Genomic DNA, 25460 nt, shown 5'->3' with positions numbered 1-25460 from the left:
TAATTTGTCAAGTTTTAAGTGCGGCATTAAACATGAACGTGAAGTTTAGGATGGAACTGGAACATCATTAAGGAAACTATGCATTTTATACAGGGAATGGCAGTAAAATAGGTACTATTAACAAAACCATCAAAATGTAAGCCTACAGCAGACGTAGTTTTACCCTTCCACAATCCTAATTGCACTAACTTGCAAAGCATCCACATACCATTTGACCATTTTCCCATTCTGTCATGTTGCAATCGCAAATTTCAGTTTATTTTATTGGGATTTTACATCACAGACCAACACAAATGATGTTTTACAAATGAAAAATGTATGCAATGGGATATATACAGGGGAAGAAAAAATACAAACAAGTATGTTTGAGTTTCCTGCTCTCTTAATCAAGTACAGCCATTTATTTTTTTTTTCAAATATGTTCTGTAATATAATAATAATATTAGTAATTTTATCAGACTATTAAAACTGTGATATGATGGTTCTGAACAACCAGACGTCATTTTGCATTTCAATGTCTTTCCGTCTTTCATATTCTTGACTGTGTTTTTTCTTTTTTTTTAAGTTTTTAGACTTTATTTACTTAAAATACTCTATCTTAAGGGCTTGTCATGGATTTGCTCCACGACAGAAAAAATGTGTGCTATTGTGACACGAGCCACCATTAGAATTGACAAACATTAGTTTAAATTTCAGGAGTCTTCTGTGTACGACGGTGGATCTTAAAATGTATGTGAAGCTACAGCAACGCTTTTTTTTACTTATGTGTGTGTCTTAGATATGTTGCTTTGCTTTGTGTCTGCTCTGTCTTCTAATGTGGTTTGGGTTGACCAGATTTTACTGATATTAATCCTTGTCTGTTGGTGTGTTGTATGATTTATTTAATTCCCTTCCTAATATTCCATCAACCTGCTTGAAAATACAATCAGTCACCACCCTATTGCATTGTCTCATTTTAGAGTGTAACTCACCCCGATGTATAGGCATAACCCAGCCCCCAGACCACGTTTTAAAAAATGTCACCAAAGATGAGCGATGGGAGTTGTAAACAGTGCTTGTCGCTGCAGCGGTCAGGATGAGGGAAAGTGACCTGTCCAAACATGCAGTGGACAGGGCAACATCTGCAACTCAAAAGACTTTTGAGGTGGAGGCTTCCCCAACCAAATGTTGGTCCATTGCAAAAGCATGCACCATTTGAACGAATAGGAAAATTCTACTGCAATAGCCACCATTCAACCCGAAGAGGGCAGCACTAAGACAGTTTTAAGAAAAATATTGCAGAACTAAACAAGTTCAAGTGGAAATGTAAAACAAAAAAAATGCATAGTAACATTAAAATAGCATCCTTAGGCCCTATCGGATTTCTTTTTTTTAAGTAAAGACATAAAGAGTCGCCTTGTAGTTTTCCCCAATCAATGTAGGGGGTACAGCAAATCAGCAAGGTGAATTAGACCTAGAAAAGTTCGGCCTGTATGCAAACCAAACAAACACATCGCTATCCCCAAAGTAAAACACGCTGTTGGCAGCATCATGCTGTAGGGATCCTTTCTTTCAGCAAGGGCAGGGAAGTAACTCAGAGTTGATGGGAAGACAACTGGTACTAAATACAGGATGATCCTGTGAAGCACTTAAGACTGAAGCTTCCAAGCAGGACAAAGCCCTCAAACTTGCAGCCTGTAACGGAATAGTCAAGATCAAGGCTTGTTGATGTTTTAGAACGGCTTCGCCAAAGCCCAAAACCAACATACAACTGAGAATCTGTGGCAAGACTTGAAAACTGTTGTTCACAGACACTTTCCATTTATTCTGACAAAGCCTGAGCTATTACCCAAAGAAAAATGGGGACAATGGACTCATCGGGTCTGAACCTTTCACATTTTCTTTTGTAGTGTGAAAAGCATGTCACCCTTTCCTTCACAGATACACACAACTTTGTTTTTGTCCACTACGCTATATTACATTTAGATACATTGCATTAAAGTTTGTGGCTAAAGAGTCAAAGAAGTGAAAAAAATAATAATCTATACCGTTAATAGGAAATGAAAAAGAGGGAAGTGTCAAACTGGCCTATTTAATGCGTGATCCGCAGCTGTTTGCATGCACACACTTACACACTCTCCGTTATAATAGATAATCACTTGTGCGACGCCCTGAAGGGTCAAGTGGTTTTCAGCGCGTGCAATGAAAATTCCTGACGCCTGCTAATATTTCCTGATGCGTTCTTTCCGTCTGAATGGCGGATGCTGCCTCAGCTTTGCCTCCTATTGTCAGAGCTTTCCATTTGAATGTCAACACCATTATTACAGCAGGTGATGCAACAGCGGGCGTCTCTCCTCCTGTCTCTTACGTGCCTCCGTGCGCTTCTGTCAGTCGCTCTCCCCCCTTTCCTCAGTTTTATTTAATAGCTATCATTACGCGTCTGCAGAATGGAATCCATTTGAAACCAGCTTCCCCCCCACCCCCACCCCCCCTCGTTTTCTTCAAGCCCCGACACTCTCGCTCTTTTTCACTCTGAGAAAGCTCCTGTCTTTTTTTTTTTTCTCTATCTTTTGCTGGTGTTTACAGCTAAGCCAGTTTGCAGTGTCTAACTCTTGACTTGATCTTGGTTGGAGGGAAAAAAAAAAAAAAAAAAAAGGGCCCCGGAAGGTGGCGGTGCATGGTATTACTACTAAACAATGTTCATTACAGCTTTGACAGCCGGGGAGCAAGATTTAACCTTCCTCGGGCCCGTTTCTGCAGAGACTGCACACAAATGGACGATTTTTGGCATCAAGATGTTGGAGCACGATCGAAGCTGAGAGGCTGTGTACTCCTCTGTTTTTTTTTTCTTTCCTCATTCTTTGGTTCCTGTCTCCTAGTCTTTACTTTTAACCGTATAACCAAGCGAACCGCATTGCTCCTACGTCCGCAGGCGTCTGACTGCAGCCTCACCCCAGGTTTCATTGGTGTCGAGAGACTCGAGCCAGACATGGGGGCTCTGGAAACAGGATGATCGACTATTAGAATGAAGATGATTAGAATAAAGAGACTAGCTAAATAGTTTAGAGGAAATTAAATTGTAGCCGCACAGATTCGTAATAAGTCTTTGCCCAGCGCGGCGGCAATAAAAGCTTAATCAGTTTCTGTGTCACATTCGTCTCTGAAATTGATGTACTTCCATATGAGAGTGGCTTGTGCCTTTCATATATTACATTCCCGCCTCTATGCATTCTGTTTTAATTCATGGGGATTTTTTTTTCATTAGTCTGTAAACAGTAAAGGTGTTCAGGAGTAGAAGTTTTTTATTTTGCCATATGATTAAGGCTGAGAAAAGAGTATAATAATAATAATAATCAGGTTAATTACTTCTATAAATAAATTGAAGTTGTATATATTCATTAAGGTCTTTCTTTTTTTTAAGTGTGTTCATTGTGTCGTTTTAAGTTAGCAGAGACTTGGCAACAAGCACTTAATAAAGGTGAAGTGGTCTGAATTGCTCAGAGAGGAGCGCTCCCTCATAATTTACTAAAATAAGTGGTTTATTTAAAGAAATGTTTGTTCTTAAAGACTTAGACAGTGGCTGGGGAGGAAAAGAACAGAGTTGTGCTTTAAAATGAATTTACTATTGGTACCAAACTGTGTTACTTTGAAACCTTTATAGATTCATTAGATTTTTTTATTTCAGAACTCCCATAGAGTTTGGAAACAAAAATTGGGATGCACAAGTTTCTTTTATTGGAGACCATCTCTTACTTGCTTACAAACAAAAGCAAAGTCTTGAAAGTTTATGTCAGATTAAATTTATTTCAGAGAGGCAGTATGTTACTGAAAAATACAGTACATACTGTTAATTTAAAATGATGCACATGGCAGTTTAAGATGTAAAATGCAACCAAAAGGGTCGCTTGTGATAAAGAATGAGAAATGCATTTTCTCAAAGTAAGCAACGTAAAAGGGGTATCGGTCAAGAAAAGGCACGTTGGGCTTAAGATTTTTGAGTTTGGAGCTCCTTTTCCATCACCCTAATCTTTGGCTCCCTCCACCGATTCTCCATCAGATTCAGGTAAGGACTCTGGTTGAGCTACTCCAAAGCACCAGCATTACTTCCAGTCAGAAGTAAAAGGTTGGTAAATGAAACTATTACATAAAACAAGGTGTTTATGAATGCTTTCGAGATTAAATGTAAAAGTCAAAAATTGGTTAGCATGTCTCTGAGCGAAATACGCCCTTGATGCCCCATCATAGCATGATGTAGAACTGGAAGAGCCTTGGTTGTCAAGCAAACCTTTTTTTTTTATGTTGCTAGTCTCCTGGTTTGCATACATCGCAGGAGTCATTTTGGCCCACTCCACGTCAGCGAACCACCTTTAAAATCATATCTCTGCAACAAACACAACCTCTTATCCCCTACTATAAATCCCTTTGTTTTTTTTCACATCACGCAAACTGACCTGCCGGAATCACAAGGCCTGCTCCCAAAGCATGCGGTTGTGGAACCAAAGTAGAGTGGCTTTCAACTTGTAGCATTCACTTGAAAAATGCGTAAGACATGCAGCTCAAATGGATGAGTTTGTGTCACGATCCTCATGCAGGCCTTTTAAATCAACTCAGTGCTTTAAAGACAAGCAGAGTTTTTGTTCATCTCCCTGAGATATTTTATCTGCATCAGATTCTGCTTAGGTTAGTCTGTCCTCATGGTGCACTGCGGACTCCTGCTGCTTGACAGCTCCCACTAGGCTGAAAACAAATGGCAAAATCCAACTAACTCAATTAGGATGTCAGAAGGGAGAAATATAAATTTACACTAGGTCTGAAAAATAGTTTGTAGCCGTTTGTAATGAACTGCTGGTTCCACGATCATCAGTTCTAACAACGGGGTATAAGAACAAGCTATTTCAAGATTTCACGAATTTGCCAAGGTGCAAATTAATAGAGTGAAGAAAGTTGTTAAGGATGTTCAGAAATATAATCCAGGAAGCACAACGGAAATTAACCGAACTGGAAACACCTGGAAAATCAGGGTTGCTGTTCACAACAAAGCCAGTTTCACATGGCCATGGACAGAGAGTGTGCCCAGCCAATAAGAAGTCCTCGCTTACAAATTGACGCCTTCAAGCTTGAGTGAAATTTCCTTGTGCCCAAAAGGACAAACCAAAAGCCTTATGGAGACACATTTTGTACAAGACTACGATTATGTTTTGAGGAGCTGAGGTAAGACTGTTCAAACCAACGAACAAAAGACCACCTGACCAAAGCTGAGTAAAGCTGTATAGAGCAACACTAAGCAATGCTTGATACCATTTTAGAAGAGAAATCAACTAGCTAGTTTAAATAAACTAGTGGTAAAAAAAAAAGGAAAGGTGGGGAAACTTGGACTAATTAACACCTCCAACAGAACAACTCCAAAATGTTTAAGTTGCCGATGATAAAAAAAAAGCTTTCCATTATAATATTTAAAAATCTTATCACCAAAGAGCCTTTTTTTCCGTTTTGTTCTTTAACATACCATTGAAACATTTGTTCTTTAGTCTCAGCCTAATAATTCAGTTTCAGCCTGAATTATTCATAAACCGGTGTTGAATAAAGCTCTAACTAGACAAAAAGAACAATATTGCGAATATGGGCGTCAATGCGTACGTGAATGGGTGAATGATGCTTCGGTGTCGTAGGACTTGATAAGCAAGCCATTTACCATATGTTGATATATTGCCGATATATGGTCAGAGACTTGCAGGTCATGTGATCTGCATGAGCTCTCAATCACGGAAACCTGTTAGAAACGTTAGGTTTATGCTGCTTTACTATCTTTGGTGCCATCGGCAAGATTTTCAGCAATCTTCATACAAACCCGATGTATTCAATATTCACAATGTGGACAAAACATATTGTCAATAGGTACATAAAGTATCTGAATAATAATAATAATAATAATAATAATAATAATAATAATAATAATAATAATAATAATAAAAGACAAGAAGTAGTGGTCTGGTCAAAATTTAGTCCAAGTTCATTCTTATTCATAGCCTTCTGCATGTACGCTAACATGTCCACGCTAGAAAATGTGTGACATACGAGTCTCATCGCTCCTGAAGTATTAGATTCATTTTGGCAACGCCAAGCATTTTAATACGATTGTCACTAATATCATCCATATTGGCAAAATTTCCACTTGAGTGGCTGAATATTCTCATATCCGGTAAGCCTGGGAGCTGCTCTCTCTCTCTCTCCTCCAAAGGGTAATGGCAATATTGCATGTCTTTTGAGGTTATGCAAAGCACCTCAAATTTTCTCTCCAACAGCTCTCCCTCAGAGGAGCCGTGGCAAACATAATTAAATGCCCGGCTAACGGTCTGGCCCGCCGTTTCGCAGACAACCCCGCACGCACACAAACAAACAACACAGGCGAGACCACCTCTCCCCCTCCTCCCCCCCCCCCGTTTTCTTGCCCGACTATCACTCAGTCGCAGCGCACGAAGGGAAGAGAGAGCATTGATCTGCCAAAGTGAGCAACCATTTCACACGGTGAGTCTGTGCAGCACTCCTGTCCCTCAAAGGGAATTGCTCATTTCACCTGGCTGCCTTGCCTATAGCAGACTGGTGGGAAGCCCCCACTGGGAAAAGAGGCAGAGTGCGAGAGTGGGGGCAGGAGTCGGGGGGCCCTGGTCAGAGCTTGGCAGGTGGCAGATAAGAGCTCCTCACGCTGCTCCTGCATGAACTCACCACTGCCGCTGGAGCTCAGCCTCTCCTGTCTTACACACACACACTCTAACACACACACAGTTTCTTTCCACGGATGTGAGGCACTAATAATAACTTAGGCATTCTGGGTGAGTCAGCCGTCTTTCCTCAGGCAAGGATAAAAGTAAAACATGGTGCCTTTATTGAGTCTGAATTCGCTAACTGTGGAATTCCCAGAACAGAGCATTAACTTAGCCCGCGTTGCATTCACTGCCAGCACACCATGTGTCCACAAGATCTAATATAGTCTCCAAAGCAGGTGCTGATAAACTAATAAACAGCCCCGTAAACTGGTTATATTCACGGGGGCTTCTTACTGTACGGGAAATAAGAGTTAAAAAGGGTTGTTTTTTGTGAACACCTTGGGATCTGCCCATGTAAATATGATTCAGATGTTACGGATTTAACTAATCAACCTCCACTTACTGTGTCAAACTTGATTTTGCAGCAGACAAATTAGGTGAGCCTACAGAGGTAATTATGGTGTTTTCTATTGTGTGTATATATATATATATATATATATATATATATATATATATATATATATATATATATATATATATATTTAAAAACACATGTACAGTACTGTGTAAAACTTTAATGCGGTGTAAAAAATGCTGTTAACTGAGAATGCTTTGAAAAAATGTATGATTATTTTTATTTTTTTATCAATTTCCACAATGCAAAGTGTGGAGTGAACAAAATAAAAATCTAAATTCCATCAATATTGTATATTGTGTTACCAATGTTTGACTTCAAACCAGCGTCATTTTTTTTTTTTTTTTTTTTAGGTACACTTGGAAAAAGTCTGGGATTTTGTAACATTGTAGTCAGGTGTATGATACCAAACAGGGGCTAATGCTCATCAGTGTCACGTGTATGGTAAAACCAGATTATTAGCTGAACCAGAAACGGTTGTACGTTGGCTTAAATCTGAGAAGTCTGGCCTGAAGTGGTCTTCATGGAAGAGTTACAGCCAGAAAGCCATACCTTCGACATAGAAACAAGGCCAAGTGACTCAACTATATATGAAAACAGAAACCGGGGTGCATGAGTGACTGATGACTCAGAATGTCCAATCTTTGGCTGAAGCGGAAGGACATTTGTTTGCTTAGGGGCTGGAGAGCTCTACAATAAAAAGTGTCTGCAGGCAGCAGTGAAGCACGGTGGAGGTTCCTTCTACGTGGGGGCTGAATTTCTGAAAACAGAGTTGGAGATTTGGTCTGGACTAATGGTCTCCTCAGTGTTGAAAAAAAAACAGGCAGCTACTTATCCATCATTTAACACCATCTGGGAGGCAAATGACTGGCCCACAATGTATTCCGCAGAAGGAAAACAACCCCAGACACACAGCCAATGTCATTAAAAACAATCTTTAGCGTAAAAGAGCAAGTAGTCCTAGAAGTGATGACATGGCCCCCACAGAGAGCCAGACACACTTGATGACCTCAACATTATCAAGTGTGTCTGGGTTGAGGAGACAGGATGTGTGGCAGTCTACGTCCACCGAAGACCTATGGTTAGTTCTCCAAGATGTTTCTAACAACCTACCAGCCAAGGGTACCTAGAACAATTGATGTCTTGAAGGTTTACGGTGGATACTACAAATACTGACTGAAATCTCTCTTCTGCTCATTCACAGCATTTTGTTAATTGACCAAAATAAACTATTAACAGTTCAATTGTTGAAGACATACCTAGTTTGCAGCATTTTTTCATACCTGCCTAAAACTTTTTCCGCTGTCAGTGGGCAAGAGGCGGGGTACACCCTGGACAGGTCGCCAGTCCATCGCAGGGCAACACAGAGACCAACAGGACAAACAACCATTCTCACACACACACTCAGACCTAAGGAGAATTTTGATAGACCAATGAACCTAACAGTCATGTTTTTGGACTGTAGGAGGAAGCCGGAGTACCCGGAGAGAACCCACGCATGCACAGGGAGAACATGCAAACTCCATGCAGAAAGGCCCAGGGCAAGGTGGGACTTGAAACCAGGACGCTACCCACTGCCCCACTGTGCAGCCACTGTAAATACAGTATAAAGGAAAAAAAGAAGAAACGCAGGTTTTGTTTGTGAACAGAGGCCTATTTTGTTTGAGAGTTGATTACTAGGGCTGTAGGGCGTTGGGTTCATGAGAGAGACGGTCTCTATGGCAGCGGCTGGTTTTTGTAATTAGTGCTCTATAGGTTTGTGTCCAGGATGTGTGCGATCTGCAGATATGTTAGCTTCCCTTTTCCTGACCCTAGACCTGTAGAAATCCAGGATGAAGGGTAGGTTAACCCTGATGATCCTGCCTGATGTCCTTCAGGTGCTTCAACACCAATCCCTCAAACTATTTCTTGATTGCAGATTTAATCTTGTTATGGTGCATTTCCATCAGGTCCTGGGACTTCCTGGGTTTTCTGACGCTTAAAGAGCCTAGTTCCTTAGTGATCTTTGGTGCAGAAGGGTAGCTGCCCTATTCACTCCTGAGTGAATAGGAGCGTGAATCACCCCAAAATTCTTGACTAGGCTTACACAATTCTCTCAACGTTGTGTAATCCCTGTTGCTTGTGCCCCTTTTTCAACTGCGTTGTCTTTCCTTCTACTACGTTTATACATTTTGATGCATACTTTTTATGTCAAGCTTTTTTTCCACTCAGCCTAGTAATAATATATATCTACCACCGCTTTTTAGCTGTGACCTATGGTGGACTACTAACCTTGTGGAGGTTTGTCAGTGACAACTGGACAACTATCAAGCCGACAGTCTTCACCATGGTTGTGTAGGCCATAAAATGCTTTCTTTTAAAAAAAAGGTAGATATTATTTATTTTACAATATTAGCATTTTCTGAAAAGCAGGAATTTATTTTATTTTTATTAGCTGGCATCCATAATTGTTGAAAATGAAATAAATACAACTTTGACACAAATTTATGATATGTGCAATGACAGTTTTTGTAAATGAGCCTCGCTTTTTGAGCTGAGGTACATTTTTGCCAGAATAAATTAATTCATCCAAGTTGTGCTTAACAACCTCTTTTTTTTTTTTTTTAAGAAACCACCCACCTATTTCAAGGTTTGGAGCTACCTTCTGACATATTCACTATCATATTAACTGAAGCGGTTTATGCCAGATCTAAGTGACATATAAGTGAAGCCTTCAGCCTCTCAGTATCTGACTTCCCCCTTCCCCTCCCCAGCCCTCCCACCTCCCCATCCTTCATGTGTCCGAAACACATTCCATCCAGCCACTTCATTCCCCCCCCACTTCATCCTTCACATGTTCTCAAATTTATTTCCCCCTATCTCCCTCCGCTGGTCAACCCACTTCCCTCCCTTCATCTCGCCTATCTCTGCGCTGCTCTCCTTGCTCTGTGACAGTCTCATCACACTCTATCAATCAAGCTTTCTGAGGGCCCGGGCACAGCGCAGCACACATGCATCGCACAGTCCCGGTCTGGTCCCATCAGTGCCAGTCAGTCTCCTCTCACTCCCTCAGTCACTTTAAAAAGGTTTAGGTTGCCAGATATAGTCTGCTGCCCCTCCCGCCCCCCCCCCCCTCCCCCGTACACAGCTGCAGGTCAGGAGACGGGAGGGATTGAGCTCGGGTCGAGATTCAGCTCAGCTCTTGATTGGATATCACTCTACATATTCTCTGGGCTGTCTTGGCACTCGAGATGGGGGCAATTCCTCTTTATTGCAAAGATGGATACTCGCAGGAGCGATCAGCCTAAATCCTCGTCTGACGCTAATAAAAAGCAGCATGCGAACACCCTTTAAAAGCACGGCGGGAAATGTATGCAAACAGATCAAAACAGAGGGTCGGGACATCACAAGGGCCTCACCTGCCGCAGGCCTCATCCTGTGGTTGACATCTCAGGAAAGAGAACTGCATCAATGAGAAGAGACAAGGAGCAGCAGGGATTAAAGCCCTAATCAAGCTGTCGATCTAAAATAATATAAAACACAATGAAGGTACGGTACTCTCAACAGGTCTTGGCACGTAGAGTAAAAGAAAAGTTCTGTAGAATGAATTCTGGTTGTTTTTAACAGTGATTATGGGCAAGTTTAGGCCGGACCCTGTTTTCTTGTAGCCATTCCCATGACTTCTGAAGGTCTGTTTAGGGTGAATTGTTAGGGATGCTAATATGTATGGAACGGGTGATTTTATAAAAAAATTATACCTGCCAGAGATGTTTTTCCTAATTTAAACAAATCGTAGGCTCGATTTTTCCAAACTTTTCAGATAACACTACTGCATTTAAGAAAACAATGCACTTTAAGGCCTTTTTTGTACACATTACCTTAAAGTGCCAATGAATGAAGAGGGCATTGTATTTGCTTATGCCTAACTAAAACAACAGAAAATAAAATGTCAAGACCTTATTCACTTATTGCAGAAGATGTGCAACAATCAAATCGAAAAGCATGTCAAGTTAGGAGTAATTCCACAAGAATAATGTGCAAGTGTTTGAACATGCACTGTTGTTGGCATTTTCCTCTTTTTAACAAGTTATTGCTGAGGCCTAACAAAAATGGAAAACAAGAGACTTCTTGTTGTACTGGGACGGATTTCTCAAGGTGTTTTCATTCTTAACACGTGTTGTTTTTTTTTCAGGGGATAGAGTGCTCATATCACAAACATATACCACATATAGTATCTTTCAAAATAGTTGATGTACATACATGCCACATTTTTGGCCTTGTTTCAAACACAAAGCACATACTATACGTGGAATTTTATCCAAGAGAACATCTCAAATTAAATGCATATTAACTGTTAAGTAGAAGGGAAAAGTTGCTTTGTTTTTTGACATGTTTTTCATAAATAATTGCCAGAAAAGTCTGCTTTAATTTAAAACGTTTTGTACATTTGTCTTTTCCAAATAGCTCGAGCCCAGCAAGATTGAATGGAGTGTGTCTGCTTAAATCAATTATGTGTTTTGTCATAGATGTTAAATTGGGTTTATGTGTGGACTTTGACTTAACCGTTCCAGAGTAGCTCTGGCTGAATGTTTAGGGACTTTGCTCTGCATGAAGGTGAATCTCTGCCCCTCTCACAGCCATTCTGCACTTTATAGCAGGTTTTTTTTTTTTTCCAGGAAAGTGCTGCATTCAGAGACCTTTCATTTTCAGTCAGCTCTGAAAAGCCGTTGCTGAAGAAAAGCATCCCCCCAACATGATGCTTCCTCTAACATGTTTCACAGTGGGAATGCTATATATGGGAAGATTTGCAATCTCACTGTTTTGTCTGTAAGAGATGCATTTGCTGTGTCCCTTACATGGTGTATGGCTAACAGTTTGGGTTTTCTTGCAGCAATGTCTTTATTCTTGTCAATTGTCCATAAATGCTATATTTTTGGAGCACATGGCTAATAGCTCTCAAAGTCTGCCACCTGAGCTAAGCATCTCTACAGCTCTTGCAACATTACCATGGGCCTATTGGCTGCTTCTCTTTAACCTAGCTGGCCAAGGTAGCTGTTCATGTTTTAGTAGTCTTGTAGATTTGTCATATTTTCTTTTTCCCCCCATTTTCATATAATGGATTAAATACTGCGTCAGATATATTGAAAGCTTTGGATTTTGTGATATAACCTAACATTGCTTGAAACTTAATATTCTTTAACAAACACGAGGCCTTCGCAGATACCTCTATTGATGCACATATCAAAAAACAAAAACAACAAAAAAACCACACAAAGTTTTACTGTATTTACTAAATAGCTGAAATATGAACAAAATTGGTACCACTGGAAAGTATTTGAAGTATCAGTATGAGATTGGCTGAATCCCGAAATGGATTCCACACTTATCTCATTTTGTCATTTGTAAAGAACGTTGGCAACCATGTGTTCTTTCCCCTTAAACTTCAGAATGTCACACCCTTTTGTTGGTACATCACATTGAGTGCAAAGAAAACATAATTTGTGGTTGTAACGTGACAAAATGTGGACATGTTCGAGGGGACACATACTTTGGAAAATCACTACAGAATATTTGTTTTATTTAATGGTTTGCTGGGTATTTAAACTAGTGATATTAATGGGCCTAATGGGACGCATTATATTAAAGAAAATATGTTTCAGCGCCTTACAGCAGTCAAGTAAGAAAACAACGACTGATTATTACTTGTGTCACCATGATTGCAGTATTCTCTCTGCTCAAAGCTTCTTGCTGGACTTGATTGTTATTATTATTCAAGCCAAAGTGAAAGCACACAAAATAAGCCTCGTTAACATGGTCACATACATAAATGGGATATTGTGTAGGCAAGGGATTCGATTTCAGTAGCTGAAGCTTTCAGGTTTGACTCACACTCCAGAGAAGCACTTTATTAAAGAGATATTGCAAATCTTTGAAGTCAGGCTATTCAGTAATGCAGTGATACAAGCTCCGTAATCTTAGTTGCCGCATATGTATGCCTACACAGATGTACATTTATGCACTCATTCACTCTGACCAAGACTCTTGTGCAGAAGGGTTTTAATTATGTTAATGGGAAATTATGTTTTATCCTGCAGAGGAAAATCTTTAGTGCTAAAACATCTCCACATGCAACGTTTATGACCCTGAAGCTGTTATGGAGCTGTTTGTTTCGATGCATCTCAATGCAGCTCATATAAAGCTCTTTAAAGGGACTGATTTTTTTTGGGATGTGTAACTGTTTCTACTCAATGCAGCTCCCGATTTTGCTCACCGTCAAATCCTTACATTGAATTTGTTTTACCTAGACGCACCTGCCACAGAGACATTCCAGTTTATCCAGCGGGATTACTTTTTGAATTGCTTTCCAAAGTCCAAATAAGGAACCCGCAGAGACCTTTAGAGGCCAGTCTAAGGATGATTCTCCCAGCCAAACAACAGCTGTGTGGCAAGATATTCCATGTTGGCAGCACCAGGGACAGGGGTGTGGGACTGCACCTGCTGCAACGTTCAGAATCGGTTCCCAGACAGAGTTGACGTCACGCTCTGGTTTCGAACCAAAGAAAGGAGGCCAGCCTTATTGGTCTTGCCTTGGTAGTTAAAAGATGTCAAGACCTGATGAAGCCAATGTTTCTCACTTAGATTTAATTAATTCAAAAATCAAGAATCATTTACTTGTCACTGTCACTTGTCACATTCACTTGCCACTGAGTGTCAACATAGTGACATTTTTTTCCAGGAAATACACGGGCTTAATGTACACTCAATAATGTACACTCAATAAACAACAAGCAATAATGGACACAGGTAATAACACAACAACAAGTGTAAAAGGGTTTATCTATTCATATATATGTATATCTATCTATCTATCTATCTATCTATATGATATATATATATATATAGATATATAGATCCATCCCATCGATCCATCCATTTTCCTGATCCGCTTATATCCCTCATGGGTTCGCGGGGTGGCTGGTGCCTATATCAAGAGATACACTGGGCGATGAGGCGGGGTATACCTGAAAGGATCTCATAATACATAGATAATATATCCATATATATATATATACATTCATGGGGTTGCGGGGTGCTGGTGCCTATATATCAATATATATATATATATATATATATATATATATATATATATATATATATATATATATATATATATATATATATATATATATATATATAGATAGATAGATATTTAATTAATGAGGACAAAAATTCATTGACACAAATGTGAGTATTGATTGCCACATTCATAGGTTGGCCCTTTGTAGGTCTTTCTTATTTTCTACATTATGATCTTATATGCAACAGCCTGACATGTTGTGATTCTGAGTGAACAGTAAGAGATTTTCTTGAAGCAGTAGGGCTAACAGATAATCAGACGCAGGCCTTCAGTAAAGCATAGTATATAATTGTGGATTTTAAACATCCATACATTAGCGGGCTCATTGCTGTTTCTCGTTAATGTAATAAAAACCCACGTCCAAAAATGTGTTACAACGTCACACTCGGTCTGCCAACATGACTAATTCTAACTGTTTGTATCACTGGCAAAGATGAGACTTTTATTCTACTCGAGGCTCTTTAAACAATAGAAAGATGAATGTATTGGCTTTTGGTCCCTAAAACTAAGTCGGGTGATGGCCAGAGGGGTTCCACATTGCAAATAAGCCGTTTTTAGTATTTATATTAAAACCATCCTCTTTACCTTTCTAATATGTAAATGACCATAATTAACCGTCTATGAAAATGGCTCCTGGTCCCTGCAGCCTTTCCTCCTCCTTTGTGTATTTTGTTGAGTTCCTTACTATCACAGTCCCTTGAATACGCTCTGTTCATGCTAATCAATTTGCAGATTAAATTGTAGAACAGAATAATAAGGCAGCGGTCGATTTGATGTGGTAAGGAATACTCAATTAGGCGGGATTCGGCCTCCGTAATTATTACATAATAGCCAAGGTAAGTGTTCAATGGCAACATACGGTTTGGTGGACTCAGCTGGGCAAAGACGGAAATGCCGGGACATAAGACTGGAAAGGCACAATGAAAACAAAACAAAAACAAAAAAAAAAAAAACAGAGAAGGGAGAAGGTGACAAGAAAGCTGTCGCAAAAGGAGCCTCAGTCTGCAGCGACCATATTTCATAACACAACGGCAAAGCTTAGGAGGCAATCAAGCATATTTAGCCAAGCTCGTATTGTCCCTCCCTCCACCCTCACAGAAAACCAACACCTTCACCCCCCTCCAGGCAATTATTACTCCCCCCCTCCCTCTTTTTTTTTTCTTTTTTTTTTTTTTTTTACTGTGCTTTGCCATGGAGAAAATGAACTGCAGTACTTATCAGCTCAATGCATACACAAGTGACTGGGGTAGAGGACATGTAGGTATGCATACTGTATGTGTGCTAGCAAGGGCATGCTCTGACGCTTCCGTTTATGCTCTGCGACGGGAGCTGCATAAGATTGAGCAGGGGGGCCGGCTGACCACCGGTCAGCGACGGGTTACCTTTTTTTCGATCCCATTAGCTCGGTAACATCAGCACATTTAGGCAGACCGGGGGGAGATACAGAGATAACCATAAATATGTCACCAAAAATGCAGAGTTATTTGCATTCATATTGGACAGAGCCAAATGGATGTGAGGGTCAAACAGGGAAGGTGAGGGTTTATGACCTGTGCATAGCTCCACTGTCAGCAGCTCTGATCTATCGGAATAGCCAGCCTTGTCAGGCTTTACGTCTGATTATATCATCATGGCTGGCAATCAATATGAATGAGTGATTGCCTTTTTTCCACAAAGGGGAGTAGAATGAACAAAGTAGAATGCAAACAGTATTTTATATAATGTGTTATGAAATGAAATAAAAGCCTGGAGTCACTTATTTAAAAGATGAATTGCCTGTCAGTGCAACAAAGCCGCCTTTAATGTATCTAGTCCATGTTTTTTCTTTTTTTTTTTCCCAGTTGGCTCTTTTAAAAATGGACTTTATCATTAAAAACTTACTCTGCTGTAACGCTTGCACTTGCAATCTGCTCTATTTAAATGCTCTGCTGATCTTTGCCAGATTTTTGAAAGTTCCTGCTAGCAGATATGCTAAGTACAAGGCTTGTCTGACGTTTTCCATGTCCGATCTCCTCATTTCGACCTCAATTCGACCATGTTCCCCATCAGGAACAACGCAGGAAGAGCGGATCCAGTCAAGCCCGTCCCATTTTTAACCAAAATAGATGTAGAGATGTTTTACTTTTGTTAAAAAGTGAAAGAGGGAATGTCGACAATTTATTGTTCGATTAGTGGGTTAAAACAAAAAAAAAAAAAAAAAAAAACACAAAACTGTTCTCCCGTGATCGTTTCAACATACCGAGACGCCTATTGTGAGGAGAATCATGTCTGTTTAAACTCCATTCATAACATTTACACTCAATATTGCACCTTCTAAACAAGGAAACGGCGCTGTGGTCATTTCCAGATTTCTGACGAAAATACAGTTTTCTCTGAATGTCGTCCATCTCCAGAAATCCTGTCTGCTGCAACAAAAACTCTACGTTCCTGAGTCTGTTCCAGCTGTCTGCTTTATTCTTGTAAAAAAAAAACATTTTGTTTCTAAATAGACCAGCATGAATGGATCCAATGAACCAGACCCCGAATGTACAAATAATCCCTGAATAACGTTAAGACCAAAATTATTTAGAACTCTGGCCGCTCTTCCTGCTGCTCTGTTAACACGAACTGCAGCAGAAATTACTGATGGCCAAAGCCAAAAACAGCTCCACAGAAGGCTAGGTTTAGACTGAGCTCTGGATGGACAGTGCTGTGAACGGATCATCCACAGCCCGTATGGGCTTTATTTTTTTGCGTGAGGAATGCCATGTGTGGCGTGTGCGTTCAGGGAAACGCGTGTGTCACACGGTCATTGCGTGAGAGTTGAGAGCCCTGTTTGTGACCCTTGCCTGTCTCTTTGATTCTGGACTGTTTTTGTTTATCTGTCAAGACAACACTGCAGTCCATTAATCATACTCTTTTTCTTCCAAGCTTGTTCGTGCAGATGTTCCCTGACTAACACCAGCTTTTTTGTTTTTGTTTTGAAGAAACCTTTTAAGACACACTTAATGTCCCTGTCATGAAACAGTCTGTCCCATGACAGGGACTTTGTACTTTGACAAACCTGCTACCTAATTTGTGAGACTCTTCAGTTCTGGGCATCCCTCCACAAGTCAATAACTCAGCATCCCTCTATCCCTCCCTTCCACCTGGTTGCCGTAATCATTGGCATTATGCTTCTGCAATGGGCTGTATTTACAAGTCTGGACGTTGCATACGCTTTTTAAGACAGGATGTATATAAAACTGTTTGCTACCAAACTTATTTCTCTCCAAAGCAATTAATAATGAGGGAAGACAGAATCTTTGGTCAAAGTATCAATGTATCCATTCGAACAGTGACTCAGGGATCAATGTGGCTTGTCATTAAGAGGTCACATGTCCTTCTTTAATTGAAATAGAGGATTATCCGACCCAGCGATTCAAAGCAAGCATTAGCATGCTAAGACTAATATTAGCATGTTATAAGAAACACTAGGATGGAAAGGCTAAAGCAGACATATCAAGGTGAATGCTAGTATGCCAAGACTAATATTTGCATATTGATGGGTGATACAATGAAAGTTTTCATAGTCTGGTTATCGTCACCATGCTAAGATTAACAACAACAAGGGCATTAGCATGCTAATGCTAAAGTTAGTACGTTGCTGAGTTATTGCTGCCAGACAATTGGAAGGATAATACTGCCAATAGAGCTCAAATTAGTAGGGAAATACCGATAGAGCCTATTCCTGATTTTGTGTTTTGCATCAAGGGCAAAGAAATCTGAAAATCTTTGTGGAGCCCAGCTCAGTTCAAGCCGCTGGCTCAAGGCGCTGACTCAGTGATGTGGGTGCAGTTTTTGAGTAGTAAAAACATTTTAGCAGCATCTTTGCCAACCTGGGCTAACATTCAAAGCAGTAACAAATGCTAAACACTATTGATCAATGCTCCCCAATGCTTGTGAGTCCAACTCCTGAGTCTGACTCAGGAGTGTGTCTGATTGAGATGCTTTTATACCCAATTATGATGACGAAAAGCACTTACCAGTGATGAAAGAAACTAACGTTTAAACCAAAAGAACACTTCTAGAGCAGTAGACGCCATTCAACCCCAAGTGGGCAACACTAAGATGTTTATAGGACAAAAATAGCACATAAATAAATACGTTTGTAAGAAAATATAACAAATTTCAGAGTAACATTAAAGTAGTACCCTTAGACCCAGTCTATATAGTTTATCTGCAAAACAAAAGTTGATTTTGGGAGGATTTACACTTTAAAAAAAATTGAGGTCCAATTTTGTTAATCCTGCTTGTAATCAGCACTTAGGATGAGCTGCATATTATTGCTAAAACTTAAAGCCTTAAGAAACTTCAGCAACTTAACTGAAAAGAAACAGCCTGTTCCCACCATCGCAAGAAAATAAGATGTCATAATACGCTGAGTCATAATGACATTAAAACTACCCTCATTTAGTTTTTCAGAAATTGTTTTTTATTTTTATATTAACCAAAGCTGAATACATCTGCCACTGTACTAATTCAATTATTAATATAGGAATATAGAAAAAAAATCCATAAGGAAACTTTAACTGTACACAAAAGCATTTTTTCCCTTTTTTTTCAAGCCAGAAACAAATGTAGGAATCACTTTTTTAAATTTCTTTACATTGTAGTTGCACCTGATCCTTAACATGACCCCCAGTCATTCTAAAATATATCACTTTATATTTTTTCATGTGTTAAGTGATAGGCCGCACAATATGTAGACACACACATACACACACACACACACATACATATATATATGTATATATAATTTTATATATACATATATATATATATATATAAAAAAAAATATATATATATATATATATATATATATATATATATATATATATATATATATATATATATATATATATATATATATATAATTATATATATATATATGCCTTTGTATATAATGGCCCACAAACACATACAATAATGGTGATATGCAGCTTCCAGGCGCCTTGCTGATTGCTGCCATTTCTTATCACTCCAGCTGAAAATGGCTTTTGTGACTGCACTTGTTTGCTGTCTAAACGGAGGAGGAAGCTGGGAAAGAGGTGAAAACTGTATAAGCTGTATGCCGAGATTCTTTATTTATTTTTATTTTTATTTTTTTTATATTTCAAAACCGACATTTTGTCCAGCTTGAAATAACAACCATCACCGATTTTACTGCCCATTTTAATCACCTTTAGGTGAAAGGCTCCGCGGTGTCTGACTTTATGTGTTTTGTTTTCGTGGAGACAATAAACTCGTGCTGTTGGATACAATGAAGACCCACGCAGAGAAAATCACTTCGCTTCCCTACGTCTCAGGCAGAGGTAATATTGACAGATAATATCCACTTTCATGCGCTCCGTTCTTTCTGCTAAATAAGTTTGCCCGGCGAAGAAATGGAGGCTGTAATTGTGCCATCTGTGGCACTGAGACTTTTAATAAATTAACCAATGGAGTTTGTTTGTTCTGCCCCCCCCCCCCCCCGCTGAGCTCCGGCATTAGAGAGAGGGTAGTTAATGAACAAAAAAGGCCGATGTGTGCTTTCTGGCCGCAGGTGACGCGATGGCGGGGAACGACAACCATGATTTTGTTGTAAGGCCGCTTGATAGACAACAGCTCAGAGAGGATGGGGGAGGGTAGGGGGGGGGGGGGGCAAGAGAGGGAGCCAGGAGACACTTTCCTGCTCCCTGTACGCTCCCAGTGCATGCGACACGGGCCGCTGCACACACAGATGGCGGGGAGGTGTGCGTGCGTGCACGAATGGTGGGCGGTGATGCCATTTGGCTTTGTAAAAGTGTGAGTGATGAAGCATGAGAGATCTAAAAGGAAAACGAGAAAGGATGGAGTGGTGGTGGTGGGGGGGGGGGGGGAAGCCACACACACACACACAGAGTTTTAAGTGTGTGCAGCTGTTATTCGCATCATTTTTATACATCTTGTACTTTCTTAAAGCACCGAGAAACGTTTTGTTTCCAGGGTTAATTAATTTACATCATACTCCGTAAAGAAGATGTCGCCACTCAGGAACTTTTGCTGATTGAAGGAGGGGGGGGTAAGGAGAAATGATCTTTGGAAGATTCTGCATGGAAACACTGCCATCTACTGGTTGCTACCGTCATTTCAGTCTGCGCTTTAAAGTCTCATGACCCACCCCCCCATCTACAGTAGACGCATGCATGTGTTGCGCTTGAATGGGAAATGTTTAGGCTTGTCTGACGTTAAATGAGGGCAGCTCGTGCGTTTTTTCAAATTAATTAACCAGCATGTCCTTATCGAGGGTGGGGAAAGCCCCGTGTACAGTCCACGGAGAGCATGCTGCACGTTTGGCTTCCACGTCAGGTTGAAAAAAATGCCAGATCAGCAAGAGTGGGAGTCAATATCATTAATGCACGTCAGTCAGTGCCTCATATGTTCACAGGAGCTGGGTCTTTTCACATGGAAACGAGGAAGTGTAGCACCATCTTGTGGTTATTTATAGCTGTGTAAAGGAAGCGTTTCTCTAAACTTGTTACTGAAGCAATTTGTTCGATATTTCAGACTTTTACATCAGACATTACACTATTAGCTTATGTGTCTTTTATCAGATTTACACTGTGATACACAATAAACAATGTGAGGATTTCTGTATTATTATTATTATTATTTTGTCTGTGTTTCTTTTTGTTTCTCTTTACGGAGACTTGCAAAAGCATTCACACCCTTTGAACTTATTTTTACAAGCAGAATTATTAAGCCTTATATCATACAAAACATCAGTATATCTTATTGTACATTTTGAGTGACAGACCAACACAAAGTAGCACATAATTGTGCATGTGGTTTTCAAAATAATATTGATCCAAAGGATGATCCAAATCTTACTTTATAATGTCAGATGTACTATTTTAATATAGCAGTTGCATGCCTTTAATGTAGAAAATTATATTTTTTTCTTAAAAATTACATTTTTTTATTTGACATTAAAAAAAAGTTATTTTTATCACAAATATATGTGTATACGGGTGAATATTTTATTTCATCTACAATGGCTGTGTTACATTTTTTGTGTGGATATTATGACAACAAAGTCATAATATAATGAGAACAAGGTCAAAATATTATGAGAGCAAAGTCAAACAGTGGTTTACAAAATCGTCCTGAAACTACTAATAATTTGATACTGACGTGCTAAATAGATGTTCTTTTTTTTATGTTCTTATTAAAGAAACAGACACCAAAGGAAAACTTTACAGGATGCTCAACATTCTTAGTTTTAACACAGGTGGCCGACAGCAGTGTTCTCTAAGAGTTATCATGAAATTCCTACTGCATTATCAGAATTTCCAAAAACAAGAAAACAATTCCCCATCCTCTTGCCTAAAGGGGGTCACGAGTCTCTGGCGCTCATATTTTGGGAGTCACAGGCTCAAAGGTTTGGGAAGCCCTGATCTAGGGATGTTTACCCATTCTTCCTTGAGAAGCAAGTCAAGCTCCACCAGATGGGATAGAAAAAAAAACATCAATCTGCAGGTCTCACCACCGATTCTCATTTTGCTCTGGACTTTGACTGGACCATTCTAACATACAGACTGGTCCAGCCGTTCTACGAGCCCTGGACTGAACCATCTCATTGTTTCTCCGGCTGTGTGTTTGAAATGGTCCTGCTGGAACGTCGCTGCCCCAGTCTCAAGTCATTTGCAGCTTCCAACTGGTTTATCTTCCAGGATTACACTGCATTTATCTTCCAGTCAACATACATCATACTGTTGTGTACTTCATGGTCACGGTGATGTGCGGTGGGAGTCTTTTTTTGCACACAAAGCAGTCTGCGAGCAGGACAAAAAGTTTTGTTTTGGTCCGATCTAACTATAGACCCTTCTTTTTTTACATGTTTTCCGAATTTCGTGTATGGCTTTTAGTCAAATTACAAATAGACCGTGGTGACTTTCTTCTCTCAATTTATCAATCTCCATTGCACAAGGCTGGATCTGTTGTGCGCTTCTCTTAAAATGCTCCCGTCGATACATTCCCCCGGCTGAACTCTAGGTCTCTGCAGCTCATCCGGATTTATCATGGACCTGTTTCTACTGATTACGCTCCTGCTCATCTAGCCTCTCGGTTTACGTGAAACTTCATGACTTTGTAAGGTTTGCCGTTTGTGGCGTATCCTTTTCCTCTACGACGACGGATTGAAATGTTCGCCATGAAACGTTTAAAGCCTGGGTTCGTTGTTTAACCGCTTAAAGTCCTCCGCAGCGTCATCGGCCACTTCTCTTGTCTTCACGATGCCGTTTTGATCACTGATGTTTGCTAACAAACCTCTACGGCCTTTCACAGAATAGCTGCCTTTGTACTGGGATGCTACTGACTAATTAAGCGACTTCTGAAGGTTGTTGCTCATAATGGATTGTGTTTAGGGGTATCAGAACGTTCTATTTTGAGCTGGTTTGTCGCATGCAACCCAATAGAAATATATATATTTTTTTTGTGGTTAGAATGTCTCAAAGACCAAGGGGTATGAATGATTTTTGCCCAACATGTGTACCTTTACAGGCACACACTGCGACACACCTGAATGCATTTGGAACACAAACTAAAAGTGGTGCCAGGCAGAATAATTTCATGTATTATAAAATCGACAATTACTTAGCTCCTCTCCTCAAAAAACAAACAAATAAAAAATAAAAAAACAGCAGCAACTCTGTCTTTGTAATAGTGATGTATTTCAAAGTGTACTGTGGGTCTATTTTTAAAATTAGACCCCCAGTACATCTTCTAACACCTTTACTCCTTTATATTCATAGAGCACGGTGTAGACGCACGTACCGTATTTAACCAAGTAATTTAAAGGTTATCTTAAATTGTCACTAATCATTTAATATTGTCCTAGTTTTTTTTTTTTTTTTTCCTCCTCCTCCTTTTGTGGCCAGCCAGTACTTGAGCTCCTAATCCTGTGTGTTTGTGGCTTAGCAGAGACTTATTTCGGAAAGTTACTGGCTGTTATCTGACCTGACACAGATTTCATCCATTATTTTTTTTCTTTTCTTAAGCATATCTGCCTTTTTTCAGACAGGCGCTGTTCAAAAGTAAATGTGTCAGCATTCTGGAGATTATGCTTTTTTTTTTTTTTTCTTCTCTTTTCTTGCTAATCATCAGAAGAGCTCAACCTGGCTGGCATTTCTTTAGTCTGACAACGCAGAGCGTCGAGCAGAAGTCCCTTTTTACTTCCATTTAGATGCTTATTTTGATCTCCTTTTCGCTCTCCTTGCGTTGGTCTAATCAGGCGTGTTAACCGGCGAATTCCTGCTCTGCTGACTTACGCGACTATCTTATGCAAATGAAAACCGAATTAGGAGAAAGACCCAAAAAAAGGTGGGCTAATTTCACGTCTTTGTTCCGTCGATGAAGATCAAATAGATTCATTTCGATTTACGATCTTACTTTGCTTTCATTGAGTGGGTCGCTTTTTCTCTTTGTTTGTCTGTTTGCGGTCCAGCTGTTGCCGAGTCTGCTCAGGTGGTAGTACGCTCCACACACAACAACATGCGGGACGACCGTGATGGATTCCCGGTATCATTGGCAGTTATACGTGCCGGGCCTTAAACCACAATTCCCCAGCCGCAGCTTACAGCTGAGCGAGATCCACTCTGCGGCTGGCGCGAGGCCACTGGCCTACGTAATAATTCATAGGCCCAAAAGCCCCGCGTGTACTCACAGTGCAATATTTATGACCCGGCCGAATGTATTTCCTGAGCTACATCACGGCGCGGGCCTCCGGTCGGGGTGTTTATGCTCTCGGAGCGCACATCGGTATTCTATTCTGCGCCTTTGGTTAAATAGATTCGGGGAAATAATGCCGAGGAATTGCAATTGATCACATTAACGCTGCTTCGGGTGGCTTTGCAAGTCTCACGTGTCAAAAGAGGGTTTAAAAAGCTTGGAGTTCATAGCATGTCTGTCGCCGAAGGAAGGTGGCCAAAATATACTCCAGTAATTCCCAGAATTTTGGTTTTGTTTGTTTTTCTTCTTCTTGTGTTTGTTTTTTTTTGTTATTTATCATTCCTTAACTTAATCACCTTATCCTGTTTGGTTCTTTCTAATTTTCATTTCCACGGGATAAACGGCGTTTCTGATGTTTTCTTCCGACAACTGGCCTTTTGCTCATTTTGGATTTATTTACCATGGCATCCTCTTCGTTTTTGCTTTCCCACAGAAAACACTTCTGTGTTTTATCTGCCGGACGGAGCCGCGGATGGAGCTGTCGCTGTCATCGACCATCTGCACCTCCCCTTGTTGTTCTTTAACACGGAACGTAATCCTGGCTCAGCGCTTTCCGTCTGTGTCGTCTCTGTGTTTCGCTCCGGGACAAAGCTATCGGTGATAAAGCGGTCGACAGAGCTGCCGGTGCCGCCGTCTATGTGTACTTTCTAACTCCTTGTTCTTCCCACCCATAGAGAGTGCAGCTTTGTTTAGGTGTGTTTCTCTCTTAGACAATCTAGGGTGCCAATAATGGAGCTGTTAGCGCCATTGCCTCTTCAATGGCTTTCATTTCTTTTCTGTCCCTTAGAAAGTGCCCCTTTCTCTGCTTTCCGTGCTCTCGACCCCCAGCCGGGTGCGGCGGATAGCTGCTCACGCTGAGCCCGGTCCCACAGAAGGCTCCTTCCAGTTGAAAGGGTTCCTCTGTTGTTTGCGCACGTGTGCCCCGCATGAGGGGACGACTTGACGCAACTGGCCAGGCGCCCTTGGCTAGATAACTTTATGTTATCTAAATCGTTTATATATTGCACTGAATTTTGAGCAAACTTGTGTGTAATGACTGGACTCTGGACAATTCAACTGTCTGTTGTGTATGAATTGCCACTGACAGCAGAAAGGATGTGACTCTGCTTCTAGTAAGCACAACCATAATCTCAGTTGTCATCGACAGATGTTTTCTGCAAACGATCATTATTATGAACATCCATGATGTTTTTTTTTTTGCTTTTTTTTTCATCGTGGCTGTAGTTTAAGTAAAGGATGTAAAATTCGGTTAGAGCCAAAACCTTGTTTTCCTGATTGTTTTAAGCATCTAGATGGAAGTGACGAATGACAGTCTTTCTTATTTTAGGATGTTGTTTTTCTTTCTTTCTTTCTTGTTGGAGAAGCAAAGTTACCAAAAACGTAGCCAACATTTTTTTCAGTATTATCCGTTGATTAT

General features: G+C 40.2%; 1 long non-coding RNA gene across 2 annotated transcripts in view; it reads right to left on the bottom strand.

Moving 5' to 3' along the window:
* Window positions 1-25460, bottom strand: part of LOC118565711 — a 429568-nt gene that overhangs the window by 173983 nt on the left and 230125 nt on the right. For both annotated transcript variants that reach the window (XR_004932543.1, XR_004932542.1), the window contains exon 7: window positions 10557-10600. This is a non-coding gene — a long non-coding RNA (uncharacterized LOC118565711). The remainder of the gene's footprint in view (window positions 1-10556; window positions 10601-25460) is intronic.

The sequence above is a fragment of the Fundulus heteroclitus genome, chromosome 14 (assembly GCF_011125445.2).
Source record: "Fundulus heteroclitus isolate FHET01 chromosome 14, MU-UCD_Fhet_4.1, whole genome shotgun sequence".
Lineage (NCBI taxonomy): Eukaryota > Metazoa > Chordata > Actinopteri > Cyprinodontiformes > Fundulidae > Fundulus > Fundulus heteroclitus.
This window is presented reverse-complemented; position numbering and strand designations above follow the sequence as displayed.